At 36.4% G+C, this 22,166-nt stretch overlaps 2 protein-coding genes across 2 annotated transcripts in view; one reads left to right on the top strand and one right to left on the bottom strand.

Moving 5' to 3' along the window:
- LOC134790671 (uncharacterized) overlaps positions 1–22,166 on the top strand; it is a 333,743-nt gene that overhangs the window by 292,243 nt on the left and 19,334 nt on the right. The gene's annotated exons all lie outside the window — the stretch shown is intronic.
- Positions 1–22,166, bottom strand: part of LOC134790644 (neural-cadherin-like) — a 304,222-nt gene that overhangs the window by 237,939 nt on the left and 44,117 nt on the right. The gene's annotated exons all lie outside the window — the stretch shown is intronic.

The following is a 22,166-nucleotide window of genomic DNA, read 5'->3' on the forward strand; positions in this document are numbered from 1 at the left end:
TTGAATTACCCTCGTTGCTTTTGACATTCACGATCAGTTGATGTGTATTGCCAGTTACCATTGCGTTGGTAATGCCAGTTACTATTGCGTGTAGGTAAACACTAAACATTCTACTCGGCTGGATTTTGACAGTTAAAAACAAACTGCCGTATTCGAACTTCAAGATATTCACAAGAGACGACACGTACTAGATCCATTCTAGATACGTTATAGTTTAGATATCAACTAGTTCTCGTTTGCAGCGCAATTCGGGCAACCAACGTCACTTTTACGTTAGATAGAGTAACATATCTATTAGATGTGAATTGGATCTCTAAGTCATATCCTGTGGAAATCGTTCAACAGTATCTCCAGAATCGCGCAAATGTCAAATTTGACAGGTTAGATCTTAAACATATCGTTATCGTATCTTGGTGATGTCTAAAAGATGTCTAATAGATGTCTATTTCAAAATCCGAATCGGGCCCAAAGAGTCAGGTTTTAATGAAATAAAATAAAAAGCCTTTTATTTCCCGCTTAATTGTTACAGGTAACGATTTCTTACTCTATGATGGTTAGTAAATCAATTTTAGTTTAATGCTTAAATACTAGTTTTGAAATTGTTAGTTTGCTTACAAATATTTTCTAAATCATTTGAACGTAACAGGAACCCCTCTCAGGGTGAAGGCCTCTTCCAAAGTTTGCCATTTTGATCGGTCTATAATGTTGTTTGATGCCAGTTTGGTCCAGCTATTTTTATGATGCCCGGTTTTAAGTGACAAGAATTTTCCACGCCTTGTGCAATTTATACTGTACTCGTAATTAAGTCACTTATTTCTTATGTTTACGTTTTGTATAACATTACACACTAATGATCAAAACAGTAGCTATGTTATTAAAACTACTTCTTACGAGCTATTTTTATTTTATCGGAGGTTATAGTTTGGGGGAAGTGCCCGCAATTACCCGCAATTTAATTGGAACGTTTTGTTCAGTGAGCAAATCTCTAGTAATGGCACGCTCCGTCGCCGCCTGTGTGCAATGGCAGCAAAACCTGTGTATGAAATACGCCGGCCTAAACAATAACGCGAATCTGAACTGAAAACCAGCGAACGCCCAACGTGAAAGCGTTTCAGCGAGCAGGGAAACAAAGAAACGTGCACATCAAATATATCGCAACTAGAGATGGGTAGTGAGTAAATACTCACGGGTAAATACCGAGTAAATACTCAGTATTTACTCAATATACCCGTATTTACTCGTTTATACCCAAATTGGTGGGTATAAACTATTTAGAGTGCTGAAACGGGCATATAAATTTGAAATATAGGTGTATTATGGAAGCCGCTACTGGATTAAGTACTCAAAATTGTAAGAAATGTATTTTTAAGAGGGGCACTCCATACATGTAACTAATTGTCACGAAAAAAAATTCAGAAGCCACCAACGTGTTGCACATCATTAAATTGGTCTTTAAAAATAACTGGAATGTTTCTAAGAACATTTTTGGATAAATTGAATATTTTTGGAATAAAACCGTTTCGAAAGGCCAAAATAATGTTTATCTCTCTATAACTTTAGAACCAAAGTTCATAAAAAATATGAAAACATATCGGGAGATTAGCCGTATAATAGAGTACAAAAAACAATATTTTGAACATCATCGGTTGAGCCATTTATGAGTTTTCTTTAAAAAACCCTTAATAAAAGGTCGTAAGTGCCGCGTAAACACGCACTTTTGCGCGACATGCAGTTATCTAGAAAATCGATAGAATTGAAGTACCATATTTTTAAAGTAAATACCTACTTATTTAAAACAAAATTGTTAACTGTGCATTATCACAATTTGCCTCTCACTAATAATTACCTTTTTTTCCTAAATTAAGCGTCCTATATGCTCTTTATTTTATAGATATTGTTAATACACGTTAGCACTCTTCAATAAAAGACAATTTTGTTCTTAAATCTCACTTTTTGAATATTTTATAAGCAATCGTTTTTACCCACCTAAATGAGTAAATACGGGTATTTATCGGGTGCTTTGAGTAAATACCGAGTAAATACTCAGTATTTACTCACCTCTACCCATCTCTAATCGCAACGAACTAGATGGTCAAAACATTTCGGACACGCTCTTACGCTGCAGGCAATACGGCCACGGCACACGTCAAACAATTATCTTAGATACAAATAGCGTTCAAAAATCCTTTGACCATTGAAATTAAATATCCTGGTATACGGGCCTAAAGAAAATCTGTTAATAAAGCTCTTTGAATTACCTCCGACGAAGCAAATACCTAATTGAATCTTATACGGCGTCCGAACACGTTTTCCTGCTCATGGGAAATGTATATTTTTTCCAAATACATGAATAACGGCGGACATATGGCATATTTTACAAGTTTGTATTTTTTAGTAATTATAAAATATTTAATTTGAAGGTTAACAACAGACCTCCTAGCATGTCTTGCCTTGCCGCACGGGACTTTCTGCCCGATTCGAATTTTAAGATACGTCAATTAATAGATCTAGAAACGATATGGATTAGATGTGTCAATGTCAAAAGTGACTTTTTTGTTTGAAGAAACGTCACATTTGACACTGACATATCTAATCCATATCGCTTCTAGATCTATTAATTGACGTATCTTAAAGTTCGAATCGGGCCGTTAATATGTGAAACGCGAGACGACGACCTATGGTTGCCGCCGCCGCCGTCGCTGGTCGTGCAATATCGTGGCCGAGCCGTTAGTATGGAAATGCGCTCGACAACGCAAGTCTTAGAATTGAGAAAGTGAAGACGAACGTATGTTGGATACATTTACACGTAGAACTGACAATACTGACATATATGAATAAAACTAGGCATATATTTTATAAGCCTACCTGTGGTATTTAATCTAACGAAGTCACGGGCAGCAGATAATGCGAACATATATAATACAAATACCTGACTAAAACAATATTCTCGGTTAGAGCCGCATTTTGTACAAAATAATAATAATAAGGTTATATTATTTTCGGCAAGACATTGTTGGGCAGTCACGCGCATCGTAGAGCGCACCGGACTCCACACCTGTCGGTTTTTGCCAACAATCCTGTGGCATAAAAGACAAGTGACAAGCGATATTTACTCAAAATCTCGTCAAAGGCATCAAACGTGGCATTAAGGCTCAGTTGCACCAAACTGTCCGTCACTGTTAAAACATTCGCACAAAATCTTTTATTGTCTGGGAAGTTTCTTAGTCCTCCGCTTACACATTTACATTTATCCGTCTGTCGATTGTGGTTGGTGCAACTGGCTCTCTATAGTTAACCTGAACTGAAAAAATGTTCCGTTTGTCAAGGGTTATGATAGTTAAAACGTTTCGTGTCTACGGTAACTGAATGATTCGAGAACGGACTTGTGATATCTACATGGACGCATTATTGTTTTCGCATACAAAATATTAAATTGTGACTTATGAAGTACATTTTTAAAATTCTGTTGAGGGGTTAAGAACGTACGTGACATACGAAAAAACTGTTGCCTACGTGTGAAAATTTGTAGTTTATTTTATAATTGTTCCTAACATACAGTTAGCGAAAAAATGTCAAGATATCCCATATTTTATAACTAGCATTAAACAAGTAAGAGTAAACAGCAGTACATAAATTACCCACAGATAATACATGCCCCCCCGAGAATCACAGGTAACAAGGCAAAGACCACACGCGCGAGTTTCCAAACAAAGTTTACTACAGAGGATGTTCTAATTTGAATTAAAACTTCAGTACTTTCGGTTGCATTATCGCGGCACCCGCCACTCGGCGTTCGCACGGGCCACGTGCCCGCAAGGGACCTCGCTCCAAACTCTTCCTTTGTATTTCCACCACGCAACACAACTTTATTTCATTTTTCTCCTCATTCGTCGATGAAGCGAAATGAATAGCCTCTATATACAACTTCTTACCAAGCAGGAATGTATATAACGGAATGGTAGTTTAGCGTATACAAATGTATATATTCGAAAAGATAAGATACTATAATATTACATCTATAAATTATCAAGACAATCTGAAGAGATTTTGCGCAGAAATTTATGATTTACAATTATTCGCTTTGGAGCAGTCTGTATGTATGCTGGCATGAAAGCACTTTAGGTTATAATAATTATATATCCGTATTGAATAACGTGTGTTAATTTATAATTTTTATAACTGGATATACCTAATTAAAAGTTAAATTAGAAACGGTCTTCTAATACTCATTGGCCTTTGCAATGAGATTCGCGTCGCGAGGTCTTCAATCCGTCCCTTGAAATCCATCTGATTTTCTTTTTCAACAGTAACACTCACACATATATGTGACATTATATTTGTTTTGTAAACCATCTGAGATCGTATTAAGGTCAATGCGGCCAAATCCGTCAGATGGAAATTCCATATAGGAGCGTATTTTTGTATTATTTTCAACCGTCAGCTACAGAGCACATGCTTTGATTGCTGTAACTAACAGCCATTGCTGCTTGTCGATGAAGTAGACATAGACAATAGTGTACTGTTGTTTAATAAACCAGAATTTCCCTTTAAGTAGATAGTAGTGATAGGGATGATGACACATATTGAATTTGATAATAAAATGTAGATAAATAGATAGCAAATGAACAATTAATATAAATATAGTATATTTTAAATTTGAAAGGAATATAAATGGTACAATTTGATTCCTTAGGTACATTTTTTTCTTAATTTCATTAAAATAATATGTATATGACTCTAGAAGTAGTATAAGCTCCAATAACATGCAACCTGAGAATCCAATTACTTTAAATAAATATATAGGAAAGTCGCTTAAACCTTCCTCAACTTTACTTTCGAGCTGCCTCAGGGCCGGCACACATACCCACGATACGACGCCATATCGTGAGACGACGCGACATCGTCTCACGTTGCGACGTCGTGTAACGATACGACGTCGTATCGTGGCGCGATACGACATAGTGTCGCGGCACAATACGACGTCGTGTCTGGACATTTTACGACGTCGTGTCACGTTGCGGCGCCGTAACGTGAAAATCTACGATATGCATTGATTGGTTCACGACACAATATCGTATTGTAGTTTTAGTCGACCACAATCAGACTACGTTTCGAAAGTACCGTGAGCACAACAAATTAATAATTATACTCATATGTCATATGCCTTCATACTACAAGTCCATGCACTTTTTTTTCATAATGGCGTGACCATTGGGCTCGCAAGACAGCTCGCAAAGGCTCTAGTAGATAATGGCAATGACGGTAAACAGTCACTACATGCATATATTTTAGCGCTATTCTTAATACATATTATGCTTTTTAGGGTTTCGTACCGAAAAGGTGGTTCCGTACAAAAATCCCGTATGACTCTATCCGTCCGTCTATCTGTCACGTCTTTCATAACATATGAATCGCCATATCTGCCAATAAAATATGAATCGTGGAAAATTATTGATTAAGAATTTTCCACAAATATAAAGCTTTAAATCTTCTTCATACAGAAGTAAGTACCTACCTATTTTCATTTATCTGCACACTCTACCATTAAGGGCCACTTGCTTGTTCTAATTCTTTCCAATTTTTAGTGTATTTTCCCCATTCCTTTTTGTGTAATATATGTATGTTTATCCTATAAATTTTGTATGTATTTATATCCTTTATCTTTCTGGTACCTTGTTGTACATTTTGCTGCATTTCTCACCCTCTTTTCACTCTCTCCTCTCATCTACTCAAAGGTTAACTGGAAGAGATCCCTCAAAGGGATAAGTTCGCCTTTGTACGTCTTACTAATTGTATGTTATTTTTAATATGTAATTTGTACAATAAAGAGTTTACTACTACTACTACTACTACTACTACTACTACTACTTGCATCATCCCACTAACCCGAGGTTAAGCGGTTAAACCGTTAACCCAGTGTCAAATTATATTGGTAACCATGGTAACATTTACGGCATGTTACTACCATGACGGTGAAAATGTAAAAAATCATCGCAGTTAATCAAGATATAAGGATTGCAACAGACAAGTTCTTGTTTTGCTGCCATTACCTCTAAGAAGTACGAAGAAGGACGAAAGAAGAACGACGCCGCAACGTTATACGGCATCGTATAGTGCTCACGATACGACGTCGTAGGTTTCTACGACACGACGTCGCAACGTGACACGGCGTCGTATAGTGCCCACGATACGACGTCGTAAATTTCTACGACACGACGTCGCAACGTTACACGACGTCGCAACGTGAGACGACGCCGCGTCGTTCCACGATACGACGTCGCATCGTGGGTATGTGCGCCGTCCCTCAGGCCGAAAACGAAATCGGCCGTTTGGAACTTTTGACTTTACACGAATACAGACAGCAGTAGGGACACTCTTAGTTATCACTACACCTTATAAAACAAAGTCCCCCGCCGTGTCTGTCTGTTTGTTCGCGATAAACTCAAAAACTACTGAACGGATTTTCATGCGGTTTTCGCCTATCAATAGAGTAATTCTTGAGGAAGATTTAGGTGTATCATTTGTTACCGTGCGAAGCCAGGGTGGGTCGCTAGTAAACTATATTACGTGAAATTCATCGTTCCTAAACCTTGCAATGACCTATAGGTACTTAAAGACGATATTGATACAACATCAGTAAACGTAAATAATATATATGTATATTGTAATTTAATTTTACACTTAAAATCTTCCCAACTTTAATCAAACAATTCATTTGAAACAAATATTTATCTGAACTGTACGTATAAACAAATTAAATTAATAACACAAACATGTGGAAAACCTCGGAAAAAAGAATATTTATTTTTCATGCATCGTATGGGAGTGATACGCTCACTGGTTAGTAAATTTTCAAACAATGCTCAAATGAACGCTGTCACGTGTCACGTAAAACCTTGTAGGTATATATTAGTGTACCTCTGTCGATGCCGGTCGGCTTACGCAGGCTTAGACCCACAACCGAGAATCAGTGAGTCGACACATATCGCGACTTTGGCTTGCCTATACCTATACGAAATGCGACTTTACATCACTATTTAAACATTAAATTCAATGTACTACTAGTATAAGGGTAATTCTTATTCTTATGCATTTTTTGTGTAACACGTAAGAATAGCATGTATTTTTGTGAAAATAAATAAACTCTATATCAATATACTTAGCAATTTACCTCTAGTTTTAGGTCAACCTAAATGTATTGTCCTAAGAGTATTAGAAACATATTTAAAAAAAATTACAAGTGCGAAATGTCACGGACCGTGTAGTGTGACTTCCCCAGATTTTGTGATATTTGATTTTTTTTTGAAAAAGTATGAAGTGATTTTGTAATAATTTATATCAAATATAAAACACTAATCCTTGTGGTACAACACTGTTTAAAAATTGTATGGATTTATAACGATTTTATATAATTTTAAACAACATACATTTTGTGATTAGTTTTCGCGTCACCACCGCGCGTGGTAATATAAACATGCGGTACTCGGTAGAAAAGTATCTTTACTACTGGCAGCCTTATTAAAGTTTTTTTAGAACAGCAACACTGTGTTGTTGTCAGGTTTACAAATGGCTGAAGGCAGAAGTTTTGTCGAAAATTAATTATTTGTGTTCATTTGAAAAAACGGTCAACCTTAACGCGTCACCGCCGTGTGATAGTTTTAAAAGTAAGTTGCAGTTTCACGTTATTGTTTGTAACATAAGATATACCTCAAACATTGCAGATTAAGCTAATTATTTAACATTTGTAAAATCAAAGGAAATGTTCATGTAATATCGAACATGTTCCAAATTATCACGACCGTGGCCTCAAAAATCTGTCACCGCCACGGACTTTTGAGTCCACGTTCGTCAGTCGTCGACACGTGGTCGTGTCATTCTTAATTCGTTTGATTAATTTAGAGGCACATGCACTTTTCAGAAATGCATTTTTATTAGCTACAGATCATTTGCTATTATTGCCCGACTGCCAAAGCAAAAAAAATGTTTTTCGCTTGTATGTATGATGTGTATCGAATTCTTTGTCACGCTCTACAGCCTTTATAGTTTGACGGATTTCAATGTCTGAGCTGTCATTAGGTTTGTCGTAGTCATAGGAGTGACTTAGGCTATGTTAAAATAACTATATAAATCAAAATAGCCGAGTAGGCCACCAAAATGCCGAAATGTCACGACTGAGGGACACTTTGTCACAACCGTGTTTATGTACTCATTTTATTTACCTTTCCTGAGGGTATTAAGCTTGACCATATGAATCAAAAAATTGCTTTTTGTATGTACTTTTGTTATATGTAATAAAATGTGAAAAATAAAAACGTTTATGAAAAAAAATTTTTTTTGGACACAATTTAAGAATCACCCATAAACAAACACTGTACCTACCTATTGTGTGCCCATACCGAAATGAATATCTACGTTTCTCACGCACTTATATGAAAATAGTTTTCGACGATAAATTGCTATATCAACAGTTTAAAATGCTATATCAACCATGGGTCTCCCGAATACGCAAGTGACGTATCTAAATGCCAATGTCCTGGCTCGCACACACACACTAGCCAGTTCATTTTAAAAATGTGCTAGTGCAACAAATATGATTAAGTAGAGCTATAGATTCGCGTTGGCAAAATATCGAGCACGGTGCTGGTGCGGCTTTAAAATTGTCAACACGGTATTTCACAAACGCCAAAAAGTTTAACGTAAATTCAACGAAAAGTTACACCACTTCGTTTGACGTGTTGTATTTCATTCTGTTTATTTTTATTTTGGTATTTGGATAAAGAGAGTAAAATTTAGTTGAACGGTAAAATGTTAAGGCAAAACAAGCTGCGTTTTATCAAAAGCACATAACCATGGATCAGGGATCACATACGGAGTAAAACGATGTAGGTAAGTGTTAACTTCCCGTCACTTACAGCCATAAAGGCTAAGCGAGACATAAATAAAAACAGCCTCGGATCCAGGGTCATAAAAACGTAACTACATAATTGAAAATCCACACGTGGAAAGCCGCAAGTAAAAGGCAGTAAGTATCCATAAACACGGTATTTCGAATAAGCGAAGTGCCTTTAGACCGGGAGATACTGACACATTTTACTGGGTCATTTGTACCAGTATGGCGGTTCGTCAGGGGTCTAAGCATGTAATGAAGGAAAGAAAATGCTATGACCATAGCGCTGGTACCGGCGGCCCAATCGCGTGGGCGTTAGTCGAACGTGTCGGATAAAATACGAGTGTCGAACGATTTGTACCACAAAAATCCTCGTATTATTCGATAGTCCATAAAAAAGAAGTAGGCGGTAGCGTAATGCCATACTTCTCCGGTGTGACTTACAGCCCGCCATACTGAGGCGAACACGTTAATTAAAAAAAAACAATTCAACCATTTGTACCAAGCTAATTTTTGCACAGGTGATCATCGTCGAGCAGCCATTCATGGACATCACCATGCCATACTTTTCGGATGGTTCCAAATGCCCGCCATACCGCCGCAAGGGAGTTAATTTTTTTTTTATTGCTAAACGATTTGTACCATCTTGAATTTTTTTTTCAACACTTTCTGTGTGATCATAAATGGAAATCTCATAATGCCATACCTGTAGGAGGTGGCAAATGTGTACAATATTTTTTTTTTATTTCAAGTATGGTGCCCCTTTTTCCCCCTATTAGAAGTATGGCAAATATAATAATGGTCACATTGCATCATATAATTTCCAAAAATCCAAATGCCATACTGGTACAAATCGTCAAAAAATTGTTTTTTGTTTTAAGTCTTGGCTTAAGTCTCACAGTCGTCCGCCCCGTAGTTATAATCTGAAATATATTTTTTTAGGTACAATTGTATCCAAACAAACAGAATATGATGATGCCATGCTGTAAAAAATTATTTTACGTATACATAGTCGTATTTTTGAAACGTGTCGATTAAATAAGTTTTTCAAGTATGGCAGCACTTTATCCCCCTACTATAAGTATGGCAATTATAATAACGGTCACATTTTATCAAATACTCTCCAAAAATTTAAATGCAATACTGGTACAAATCGTTTAGCAAAAAAAAAAAAATTAACTTCCTTGCGGCGGTATGGCGGGCATTTGGAACCATCCGAAAAGTATGGCATGGTGATGTCCATGAATGGCTGCTCGACGATGATCACCTGTGCAAAAATTAGCTTGGTACAAATGGTTGAATTGTTTTTTTTTAATTAACGTGTTCGCCTCAGTATGGCGGGCTGTAAGTCACACCGGAGAAGTATGGCATTACGCTACCGCCTACTTCTTTTTTATGGACTATCGAATAATACGAGGATTTTTGTGGTACAAATCGTTCGACACTCGTATTTTATCCGACACGTTCGACTAACGCCCACGCGATTGGGCCGCCGGTACCAGCGCTATGGTCATAGCATTTTCTTTCCTTCATTACATGCTTAGACCCCTGACGAACCGCCATACTGGTACAAATGACCCAGTAAAATGTGTCACTATCTCCCGGTCTACTTGTCGTTACGACTAGGCGAGGACGTGAGTTGAAAGAAGCCCCAGGAAGACAGCGTTTATTGGCACACCTGCCTTAGCAGCGCAAACTGCTTCTTAATAAAATAAACCAATTCAATGAGAAATTGTTAAAAGAAATCCGTATTTGTTCAAACAGTTTAAAACAATTACAAATGATAATACAATATAGAAGTATTTACAAACACAAGGCCAAGCATTAGGTCATTCATAATAAATGAAAATTACGAGGTATTATTAAAACCTCCAGCTACCCCGAAGAGGTGTTCAGCAAGTTTAAACATAAATAAAAAACATATTTCTTTACAAGCGCGAATAGTAGGGACATTAATACAAAAAATACGAATACAAATGCATAGATATTTATGTGCAGAGGTTATTCTACAATAAACTGTACCTAAAAGTCCTAAAACTGCTAAAGTTACCAATGGTATTGGTTACATAGTACATTACAATTGCACGTGAGCTGAAAATTCTAGCGAAAAGTTGGGTAAATTGAAGACATTCGAATCGTGTCGTATATTTTAACACCGGTACCGCATCGAGGAAAGCGGGTTTCAACGGAATTACCCAACTCGAATCTTCCGTACCTACCCTGTTCCTATAAATTTACAATACGGCTGAATGTATGGCATGCCCGACGTAATCTAAACAAATGTACCCCCTATAGATATAACTTTGATATTGAAATTAATTCCAGTCTCTATTGAAAATACCTTTGAAATGTGGTTATAAGGTTCGTTTGTTTTGTATCATGATATCGGAATCATATTATACTAGCTAGTCGTTTAAGTTACTGCCAAATAAACTTATTCAGAGCCAGACCACGCGGTATTTCAAACGGTATATCTCAAATTTGTGATTTAAAAGCTGCAGTAATAATACCGTGTCTACAAACATCAGTTTACTACAGCTAATTAAAATATGTATTCCAGTTTACGAGTTGTAGTAGGTAAAGGACTCGACAGAAAAGTTGTACATAAATGTATATAACTACTGACGACCGGTCTGGCCTAGTGGGTAGTGACCCTGCCTATGAAGCCGATGGTCCCGGGTTCGAATCCTGGTAAGGGCATTTATTTGTATGATGTAACGATATTTGTTCCTGAGTCATGGTTGTTTTCAATGTATTTAAGTATTTATATATTATATATATCGTTGTCTGAGGACCCACAACACAAGCCTTCTTGAGCTTACCGTGGGGCTTAGTCAATTTGTGTAAAAATGTCCTATAATATTTATTTATTTATTTTTACTAAACCCTGTATGCCTACCTCGATAATTAGTATTCGAGCCAGAAACTGACGGCGAGATGCGACTTCATTAATTGCCGGAATTTCAACCAGTTCCATTCAACTTCCACGCTCAACAATTAAAACAATCCTCCTAATTATACTTTTAACAATCTTCCAACTTACCCTCCTTATTCGAACAAGTTTGTTAACTCGAGGAGCGGGGTAGATTAGTCAGTCAATAAGTATAGTAATAACTGTATCCAGCGAGATTTTAGTCTGATTGAGTGTTTGATAAACGATGTACCTATGAGTAAATGTGTATGTCGCGATATACAATAGGACCTTTGGATTTAGAATGGTTCACTTTTTACCTCAAAGCTTGTGTTTATAAAATGGGCTGTGTTTTTTCTAAATAATATTACGGAATTACCCAGTTAACCCCAATACACCAGCTTTAACTATATCCGGCACATAATTACGCCTTGCAACTTTATATTAAATAAAATTACCCGAAACATACTTTTCTACAAGCGACGGGCCACGCCGTGGACTTCACTGCGCTTTTCTGCTAAAGAAATAGGTGCCACATTAGTGCTAATTGCCACGTATACATACGTGACTCTGCTCAAGGCACTAAATTATGCGAACCTGCGGCTAGCTGGTAATAAATATCTTTCTACTCTAAAGCAAACACGTAGACCATTTCATTTAAAAAGCACTTTGGCGCTTTGGCAAATGGACTAAAATGAACGCATTATACTTACTATACGTAGCGATTAAAGTAAAAAGGAGTAACTCATGAACACTAGCATCCTGCAACTTCGTCTGTGTGGAATTATGAAGATGATTGATAACAACTATCCTATGTCCTTTTCCAGGCCTTAACCTATCTCAATATCAAATTTCATTTTATTCGGTTCAGCGGTTTAAGCGTGAAGAGGTAACAGACAGACAAACAGAGTTACTATCGTATTTATAATATCAGTAGGGATTACATTACCTATTATTAATGACCATATAAGGAGTGGTCCGGAAAAAAAGTAGCAGCACATTAGGGGTCATCCATTAATTACATCACTCGTTTAGGGGGAGGGAGGGGGTCAAGAAAATGTGACATGTTGTGACAAGGGGGAGGGGGGAGTCATAAACTTTGTGACGTCACTTTAACTTCATCAGTAACGAAAATGTATTTAAGTTATTTTATATGCTAATTATCATTTAAATAACAAGGTTTTCAAATGATAATCGTTTTTATTCGTTTAATTTTATTTCTTAATCAGTTTTGGGTTATAAAATTACTAATATTTCTTTTGTCAAAAATTTTGATAAAATATTAAATAAATATTTGCCGATTTCGTTGAAGAAATGTGACGTCACTCCAGGGGGGAGGGGTTTGCCAAATGTGACCAAGTGTGACAAGGAGGGGGGGAGGGGTAAAAAAACCTAGAAATTCGTGTGACGTAATTAAAATACAAATACAAATACAAATACAAATGCGTTTATTTCATTACTTTTTACATAAGTTCTTAGGTATAGTATAAGGGTTAGGTAGGTAATTAGTCCATCTTAGATGACCCCTTATGTGGATTTTTCATTTTATTTTGTAATAATTTATAAGCAGTTCATTTCTATAGTGATCTGTAGATACTATTCTTTACAATTACATACACTCGTATTTAATACAAAAGGGTGAATTAGAGATTTCGCGTTTTATATTACATCTATCATGACACTTTTTGAACAGTGTCTTTTGAAGGAAATTAATATAAGGTATTTCTCATACACATAATTTTTTCTAAAAGTTTGATAAGCAAATTAATGCATTATCAAATTATTTTTCGTTCTATATAAAACTTTTATTTGACTTCACTTTGTGGTAGTTTCATGGAATTTCTACTTTTGTATATTTGCCATTTTTACAGAGATTTGTCTTCCATAGAAAAACCTCTGTCAGAGGTTAGATTGGAGAGACTTCCTAACTACCCAAGATAAATCCCAGTTTATTGGAATAGCTTATTCGTTAGATGATGTTCTTAAAAGCATAAAAAAAGTTATGAAATAGGAGCTTCATTTGTGGCGTTGTAGAAAACGGTCAACAAATATTATCAAATTGTACTGTTCAAAAAGTTACAAAGTACATTGCAATAAAAATGAGAAAACTCAAACAATTTCATATTTATCGATATTATTTTATTTTATATTTTTGCTTTATAGTATAATTAACTAAATTCCAAAAAAAAAACTGCTACATAATTAGCAAAAAAAATATAGGTACCATATAATTCACTGCTACTTTTTTACTGGACCACTCCTTATATAACCATAAACTTGTTGAAGCATTTATTCTGCGACTTATAGATTGGTATATAAGGATCTGGAAATGCGAAGTAGGTAAGTAAGTACCTATACATCAGCATACGCAACGCATACGTTTACATATAAATATAATTATGTATTTATATCAATTTATTATAATATTAACGTCAGTGCATACCCCATGGGTTAATAAAAAGACGACGTTACTCATACAACGTCAGATGTCAACTCTTTTACTCCAGTTCATTCAAGTGAACTTAGGTGAATTTTCCTAGATACTCTTTTATTTCTGACATTTATTAGTTGTGCAATAGTAGAGAGGGGCTAATCTGGAAAAGTTCCATGTTCTCAAACCCCTGGGGTAGTATCTTACAAATTTTAAAAGGGTATCTGCCACAGTGGTAAATGATGTATTGTATCATTTTAATATAAGTTAAATTAAGTCAACGTTATTTATACCAAGAGAAAACCGAGTTTCGTGATAACATCTGTAGGTATATTGTAGCTATAAGTATGAGCTCGAACAAGGTAAAGACATGAGACATGAACTTATTATATTTCCACTCAGAAACTCATCTTAATTAGTCGAAGGTCTACGTCAGGTAATTCTGCCAATTTCTCAAAGTTATTTTGTAATTTGTATTAAAGGTAAGGAAAAAGTTTTTTCTGGGCATCGGCATTTTTATGATGCGTTCTGCATATAAACACAGGCATTTTTAATGACATAATAATGGCTAATAAATATTTTTCGGATTTACCGACCGACTGATACGAGCTAGGAGAGTAGCTATGGTTATACACGCCTTTCATTCTGCGGGGATTACCTAGATAATTATCAATCATTCAACCCATCGATAAGTATAAATGCCAGTACCATAATGAACTCAAAACTGAAATGTGCATCGAATGTAAACCAAACAAAACATAGCAATTGCCAGGTAATCAGTAATCACCCTTGCTATGCTTGTGTCTCATTTGTGTACCTACGCTTCGATTAATGACTTGATAATGATGATACATTACCCCTTCAATTTTATGAATAAATTTACTATCATGCAGCACACAACATCATTAATTTCAGATATGTTGGTATTAGAAATAATTATGTAATCCTTCAATTCAAGCGAGGAATATTTAAGCATAATAAATACATAGTACAAAGTACAATACAGATTTAGTCATAGTGACTTCCTATTACTGCACTTTTTTCACATGCTCCAAAAAAACATGGCATAGGTATATGTATGAATTTAGAACATGCCATCGGAGTTCCACAAATAAAACTTTTAACGCCAGCACAGGAATTTTGCAAAGGAGTTCATATTTTACAGAATAAAATTTGATTGCCAAATACTTGGCCTGGATTACAAAATAGTCGAGTTTACTATATTAGAGCTAATAAAATGGGCTTCGACAACTAAAAGCCATTCCTCAGATTTGAGAAGTACCTAAGTAAACACTTATATTAGGATCTGTTGCCACTGGGAATGCAACCCTTTTCAAGTTCTCGTCATAATCGATAGGCAAAAATTATCATAAAGTACACATTAATTTGATGAGCCTTCCTTTTTACAATTTTTTTATTTAACTTGCCCTGTTAGTATGTTTGTATGTTAGTTAGTGTGGGTCAAATCTTGGAAGCTAAATTTGACCCACTTCCCGATTTCCGATTCAGCTGAAAATCGGATGGCAATGCAATATTATGATGACATGGAGCTGATCTGATGATGAAGATAGGAGGTGGCCATGGAAACTCTGTGATAAAACACCGCACTAATTATGTGGGGTTGTTAGAATTATCTCGATGAGTATTAGTTGCCCGTGGAAAGAAAAGTACAGTCAGCGATAAAAGCTTGTACTAAAAATTAAATTTTTGCCAAAAACTTATCGCACAGTTTCACTACCTACAGGTTTCCAAGGGTCACAATTGCACTATTTTTATTTTACAAAGCATTTTTATGGTAAACATCCAAATACGAATAAATCTATAAAATATATTAATATAATAAAAGCACAACCGCTTTTTCAACTGTTTCTTCGTTGTGGGCATATGGTAACAAAATCTGCCAAGAGCCGTTATCAATCATAGTGCAAGACAAGTGGACCCTCCTCTAACGCCAGCTAAAAGTTCCATTACTCACCGGGCCCCGCCCCGTGCTGATATGCTCACCACTCGGCCCACATTGTCCTACTGATTGCCATTATTCTTATAACCAATTTAGCTCAAGTATAACTTCATTATCACGTAAGAGCAACCACCAATTAATTATTATTGCTGGGACGCAATAAACAATCCAAGAGATCAGGTAAACGGAAGAGATGCCATTAACCATGTTTGTCAGGACCCGCATTTCCATCGGACAGGGTTTGACGATCCGTCCAAGTGGAGATAAGCGTATCCATTACGTTAAAAGCATTCACAGTCATTAATGTAAGAGAGACGTCCCGATGTCATTTTTATGGTTCTATTTCTTCCGATAGCTTATTAGGTCTCTTCAGTTACACAGACAATATACATAGTAAAATGAAAGTGCACTTAGAGCAACAAGTGGGACAATTTTATAGCTACAAGAAAGTAATTCTTTCCGAAGCTGTATTGAATACAAAAGAGTGTCTTCTTGAGAATTCCAGCACCAGCCGAAAATGCGCGTAGTTTCAGTATTGAATTTAAGGTGCAGGTAGTTTAAAGAAGCTTCAAAAGGGTCTAGCAGGCTAAGCGAACAAGAAGTGCCCCCAACGACGATTTGGTCATTCTTTCAGGTGGTGACCTTGTTCTAGTGATCCAAAAGACTCGAGCCTTTGGAGCTCTATTTTTTAGGGCTCGCCTCATCTCTTGACGCCTAAAAGGCTAAAAACCTATTTAGCTCTTTAGCCCCCGAGCCTAGTTCTATTTAAGAGCCTAGACTCTTGGGGCTAATAACCTTATTAAGCCCCTAAAAAAAAGCCTATTTAGCTCTTTAACCCCAAGCCTTAATAAGGTTATTAGCCCCAAGAGTCTAGGATCTTAAATAGAACTAGGCTCGGGGGCTAAAGAGCTAAATAGGCTTTTAGCCTTTTAGGCGTCAAGAAATGAGGCGAGCCCTAAAAAAAGAGCTAAAAGGCTCGAGTCCTTTGGATTACTACCTTGTTCGATAATGTTTTTGAAGTGAAAACTTCTTTAGCGGCGCTGGGCACTTTTTGAGGTGGGGGATAAATGATAAACTCGAGACAGCGTAAGGCGCACGTGATCGCCCGTAAGGTTTAGATGGCCACTCATTTAGATGGCATTTAAATCAATAAAGAAAAACTCAATAACATTACATGAAAATAGTACATTATTGTCGAGGCTCGGAAGTAGCTACTTGCAGGCTGAGGATTCGTTTTAAACGGACGACCTTGGGAGTCCGTTTAATTGAATCCGAAGCCAGCAAGTAGCCTTCCAGCCGAGTCATATATAGTGCTTTTCTCAAAAATGGTGCAAGAAATATAAATATCATAGAAATATTTTACAAAAGCAACGTTCTTACGTATATATTTTCACAGAAAAAAGTAGAAACAATTGAAAAAATTAGCTTTGCAGCCTTTTTATTTTTTTAATAAAAAAATAGAAGTGTATTTTTCTGCCGAAAATACGTCAACCTATTTGAGACAGCTAAATAGTCGCGGTACTAATCATCTGTTTGGCTGTTTAATGGGCCTGTGCCTTCATTTGATATGGCCATTTCAACTTTTAAAAAGTTTGGAACTCGACAAATAATGGAATTTGTATGCAACATTGCAGTCCCAAAATCGAGACTGCAATGTTTTTAACTTTTTAATTTTTGACTGACCATAAACTACGCGCTTCGCGACCTATTTTTTAAACGGCAAAGTCGACTTTGCCGTCCATTTTTGAGAAAAGGTTCTAATCTGTACGGGTTGAAATACGAGGATCTCAGTTACATTCTAACTTTATATCACTCAAATATAATTCAATAAAGCTACATCTTCATGAAATCGCTAATAAAAGTGAACTCTAGTACTGGTGAATAAAACTCAAAATACCATGACCAAATATATTTAGATGCGAGGTCTGTAAGGTAACTTTACAATTTCTATTCGAATTTTAAACAATTAACGCTACAAATTTGAATTTCGAATTTTAAACAAGCTCACTGACCAGCAATTTCGGAACTAAAGTTTTTCAATAGAAAGGAGGATGGGTCAATTATACATAGTGCTGCAGACATTTTGGACTAGTCATTGAGTTTTCACTTCTGTCGGCACTCCCGGAGTGCAACCCGTTGTTTTTTTTTGACATGACGCACGAAGATTTTTGCAAATATTTTTATATGTATGTAGTGGGTAGGCTACTCATGGATATTTTTTTTGTAGGTGTACCTCCGCGAATAGTATAAAAAAAATGAGAAGAAAAATAAAATGTTTTTTTTTTATAATGAAGTATAAGGACATGATGCAGGTTAAACATATCCATTTTGTAGTGTATTTTATTGTTGTCAAATATAATTTTGTTTAGTTAATCTAACTTGAACAGTTTACAAAATATGACACTTTCAATGATACACTGATTATTTTACATTATCCTGAATAACTCGAAAACAAAAGAAGATCGAGGACTGATATTAAGCATAGAGTGTTCTTAGGACCTGCCAGTACACCACCTGAAAGAATGACCAAATCCGTCGTTGGGGGCACTTCCTGTTCGCTTAGCGTGCTAGACCCTTTTACCATTAGTAGATCGAAATAAAATAAAAACAGATAAACTAGACCAAAAATTTAAAATTAGAATCGAGAGAAAGTTTGGATATTTACACATAATATAAACAGTATGTCAATAAAACCAGGGTCTAGTAAATATAAAACACCAACAACTTCACACAACGCCGCGAAAATCGTCAATGGTGTAGATGACATTAAACATTACATTTACATTTTAGTTACTTACGTATGAAAACTGCAACCCTACTGCTATTTAGAGTTTCAAAACATAAAATTGGACTTGACTGCCGCATTTAGTCACGTTAGATCTATAAATCATAAAACCCCTAAGAAAAAGGTTTAAAAATTTCAACACTGAAGAAAATGCCTAAAATGCTTTAATTTTACTTTTGTGTACATGACACCGACAAGGGAAGTAGGGATTTACATATAGAAATCATAAATAGTAGCAGGTGACACATTTTATAGTATACTTAAAGCTAAAATAGAAAAGTAGTAAAAAGGCACGATACCTCTCGTGCTATTGCATGGAGGTGGTTCGTCTTGAATATTTACTAGTATATGATAAAACTAAGAATGATCGTTACCGTCTGATGTCTTTATACAATGATGCTTCAACAGAACGTTACTAGCCCTTTCCAATATATTATAAGCCAAGTTTATATTAGGTTAACGACACATTTAAAATTACGTAGCTTTATCGTTAATTGGCAAGTTTATCGCTGGTATTAAAATACGTTGTCATAATAGCGGACTAAGCAATTTGACGATAAGTGATGGTTCCTACAAATTAATTATAGGTGTTTTAATTAGGAGGCGCTTATTGAACGGTCCACGCCGAGCCGCGCCGAGCCCACGCCAGCGGCCCGGCCGCGCGCCGGACGAGCGCTAACAGTGCTATTTTAATTAAACTCGCCTGGCTACTTGTTCGACAAACGCCTGTCTGTGTATCTTCGCTAATAACGAACAAGTCAAATATTGCGTACGTAATGCCGATATTTATATATCAAACAGAACGAAACTGAAACAATCCAGCTTTAATTCCAATTAATGGACGAGCGGCGGGGATATAAGTGCACACAAGCAGAGGATATTGGGTTTAGAAGGCGGCTGGGCGATTTTTACGAGACCGAGACGCGTTTTGTAACTTATGGCGCCTATAAATGCTCCTGTTGAGTTGACGGTTTAGGAAAATTTCATGTTTCGCACAAGGTACCGCGGAATCTGCGCACGCCCGGCTCCCAGAAAGCTTTCAAATTACCGGGATTCGTCTCGTGAATAGCCGTCGTAATGACGAGGAAAATTTTGTTACGAGCTGTGTTATATTATAAATAAATAATTTAAAGACAAGGCAATAAATGTGCCCGTCCTTAGGAGGGTTCGTATTTGATGAATTAAAAAAAAAAGACCTTTAAACAACATTTTCAAAAGCATCAAGAGGCTTTCAGATAATTATTAGCTTACGAAAGGTAATTAATTCGACCGTACCATAAGCGTTATTTTAGCGGAGCGTAGTGATAAATAAATCCATCTCGTACCTACCTAGGTATCTAATAAGAAGCATTAGCAGTGCCACGCTCGGAGATCACAAGTTGAGAACAGCATTCTAGGCGTGAAATACAATTTAACATCATAAACGAAGATTATTCGGTAACAGCAATATTTAGTAGTTACCGACATTAATCCGGCAGGCGGTGCACTCAGGTCTGCTCATCACGGATTCTCGAGGGCGCAACGTTAAATGTAGGCCACCAAGTTCCTGACGACGCTCCAGACGGAATATTGCTTTGTCACTAGCGACATTGTACAGCTCCGCTAAGCCCAAGTAATTGGAAATAGTTGAAATAGGTGACTTGCGGAACATCTCTACTATCGGAGAACCGTTTTAAAATGAATATTTTTCAAAGTTATTTCGTTTTATCTTGGCAGAACCACCATTAATCACACGTGCCGGTCTCTAAAGACTACTTAAGCGTGGACAAATACAAACGTACAGAACTCGTTTAAAAACCAAATAAACGAATCATGAAAGTCTGATGTTGATTTTCTCCGCACCATTCGCCGGTTGGCCAACAAAAAACGAATGAAAAAACAACAAACTGTGGGCTCTAATCTTGGCAAACCTCATGCGGAACCACCAATCGATACTTGTCTTCTGTTATTCCAGTACATTTAGGACTTAGATTAATATTACTAATATTAGTATATAAAAAATGATGATATTCGATTGCAAATTTTCTATGCTACACCAAGAGGCATAATCAGTTATATAGATCTGTTTCTATCATATTGAAATGACGAGATCTTGGACTCCTTACAAAAGCGGGCTGTTTTTTTTTGAGGAATTTCAAAATGCAAATACTAGAATTTCCTAAGTACCTAAATCTGTGTTTACGATAGAAATGTTTAATAAAATTACAGAAACGTACATATCTCCCATTTTCTCAACAGTTTTCCTAATTTCCTAAGCGATTTAGAGGTATCGCACAAGTACCAACTACGTACATATTTGGTGGCAATCTGTTAAGTTTAATTTTAAACCGGTCAGTGCATTTTTATATACCTATGGCATTTCAGAATTGTCCTCCTAATCAATTGCCCGCCCCCCCCATCATTTATGAAAAACTGAGGTTTATACGTACGTTTTTTTTTATTCGTTTGAGCTTTGTGCTTTGACAATCTACCCGATTGTCAATTTGCATACAGATTAATACATGGACCAGTCCGATGTTTTAGTCCAGAAAAGGCAATACCTATGTATCGTGGGCATTCTCCTGCCTATTAAGGATTATACAATATAATTATTTATAACACGTACGTAACTGTGTTCGTAAATATATCACGATGACGATATTGTAGATTGGATAGGTATTTCAGTCGTTTTATATAGCCAGGAAATAAAAACAGCGCAGGTTAGACACCAATGCCAACTGCCATTGTGACATCAACATGATATCCAAATTATGTCAGTCGCCCGTGCGCCTCGCTCGCGCCAATACACGTACGGACAAGGTACGAGCGAAATTCACGCGCGACTGACATATTTAGATATAATTTTGATGTCAGAATATAAGTTTGACTTGGCCTGTTAGTCCTGAATTCGGGATTGCCGGATCGCTCAGGCCTACGGCAGTTAATTAATTAATGAGTTTTATATAAGAAGACTACTTTTGAAAACATTTCAACGTGACTCTTCCTGCTTTGCAATATTTTATACCAGGTGTAATGGCCGATTTGTGAACGAGCGCTGCAAAACTTCGTTTGTACTTCATTACTTTTACTGTCACTGGAACAATAATATTCCAGAGCAATAACGGGTACAAGTAAATAAATAAACATAGGAGGGGCAGTTAAATTAAAAGAGTCGTAATAAACGATAACAACCGCCAGGGGACGCACGGGTCG

Source organism: Cydia splendana, chromosome 5, assembly GCF_910591565.1.
Source record: "Cydia splendana chromosome 5, ilCydSple1.2, whole genome shotgun sequence".
Lineage (NCBI taxonomy): Eukaryota > Metazoa > Arthropoda > Insecta > Lepidoptera > Tortricidae > Cydia > Cydia splendana.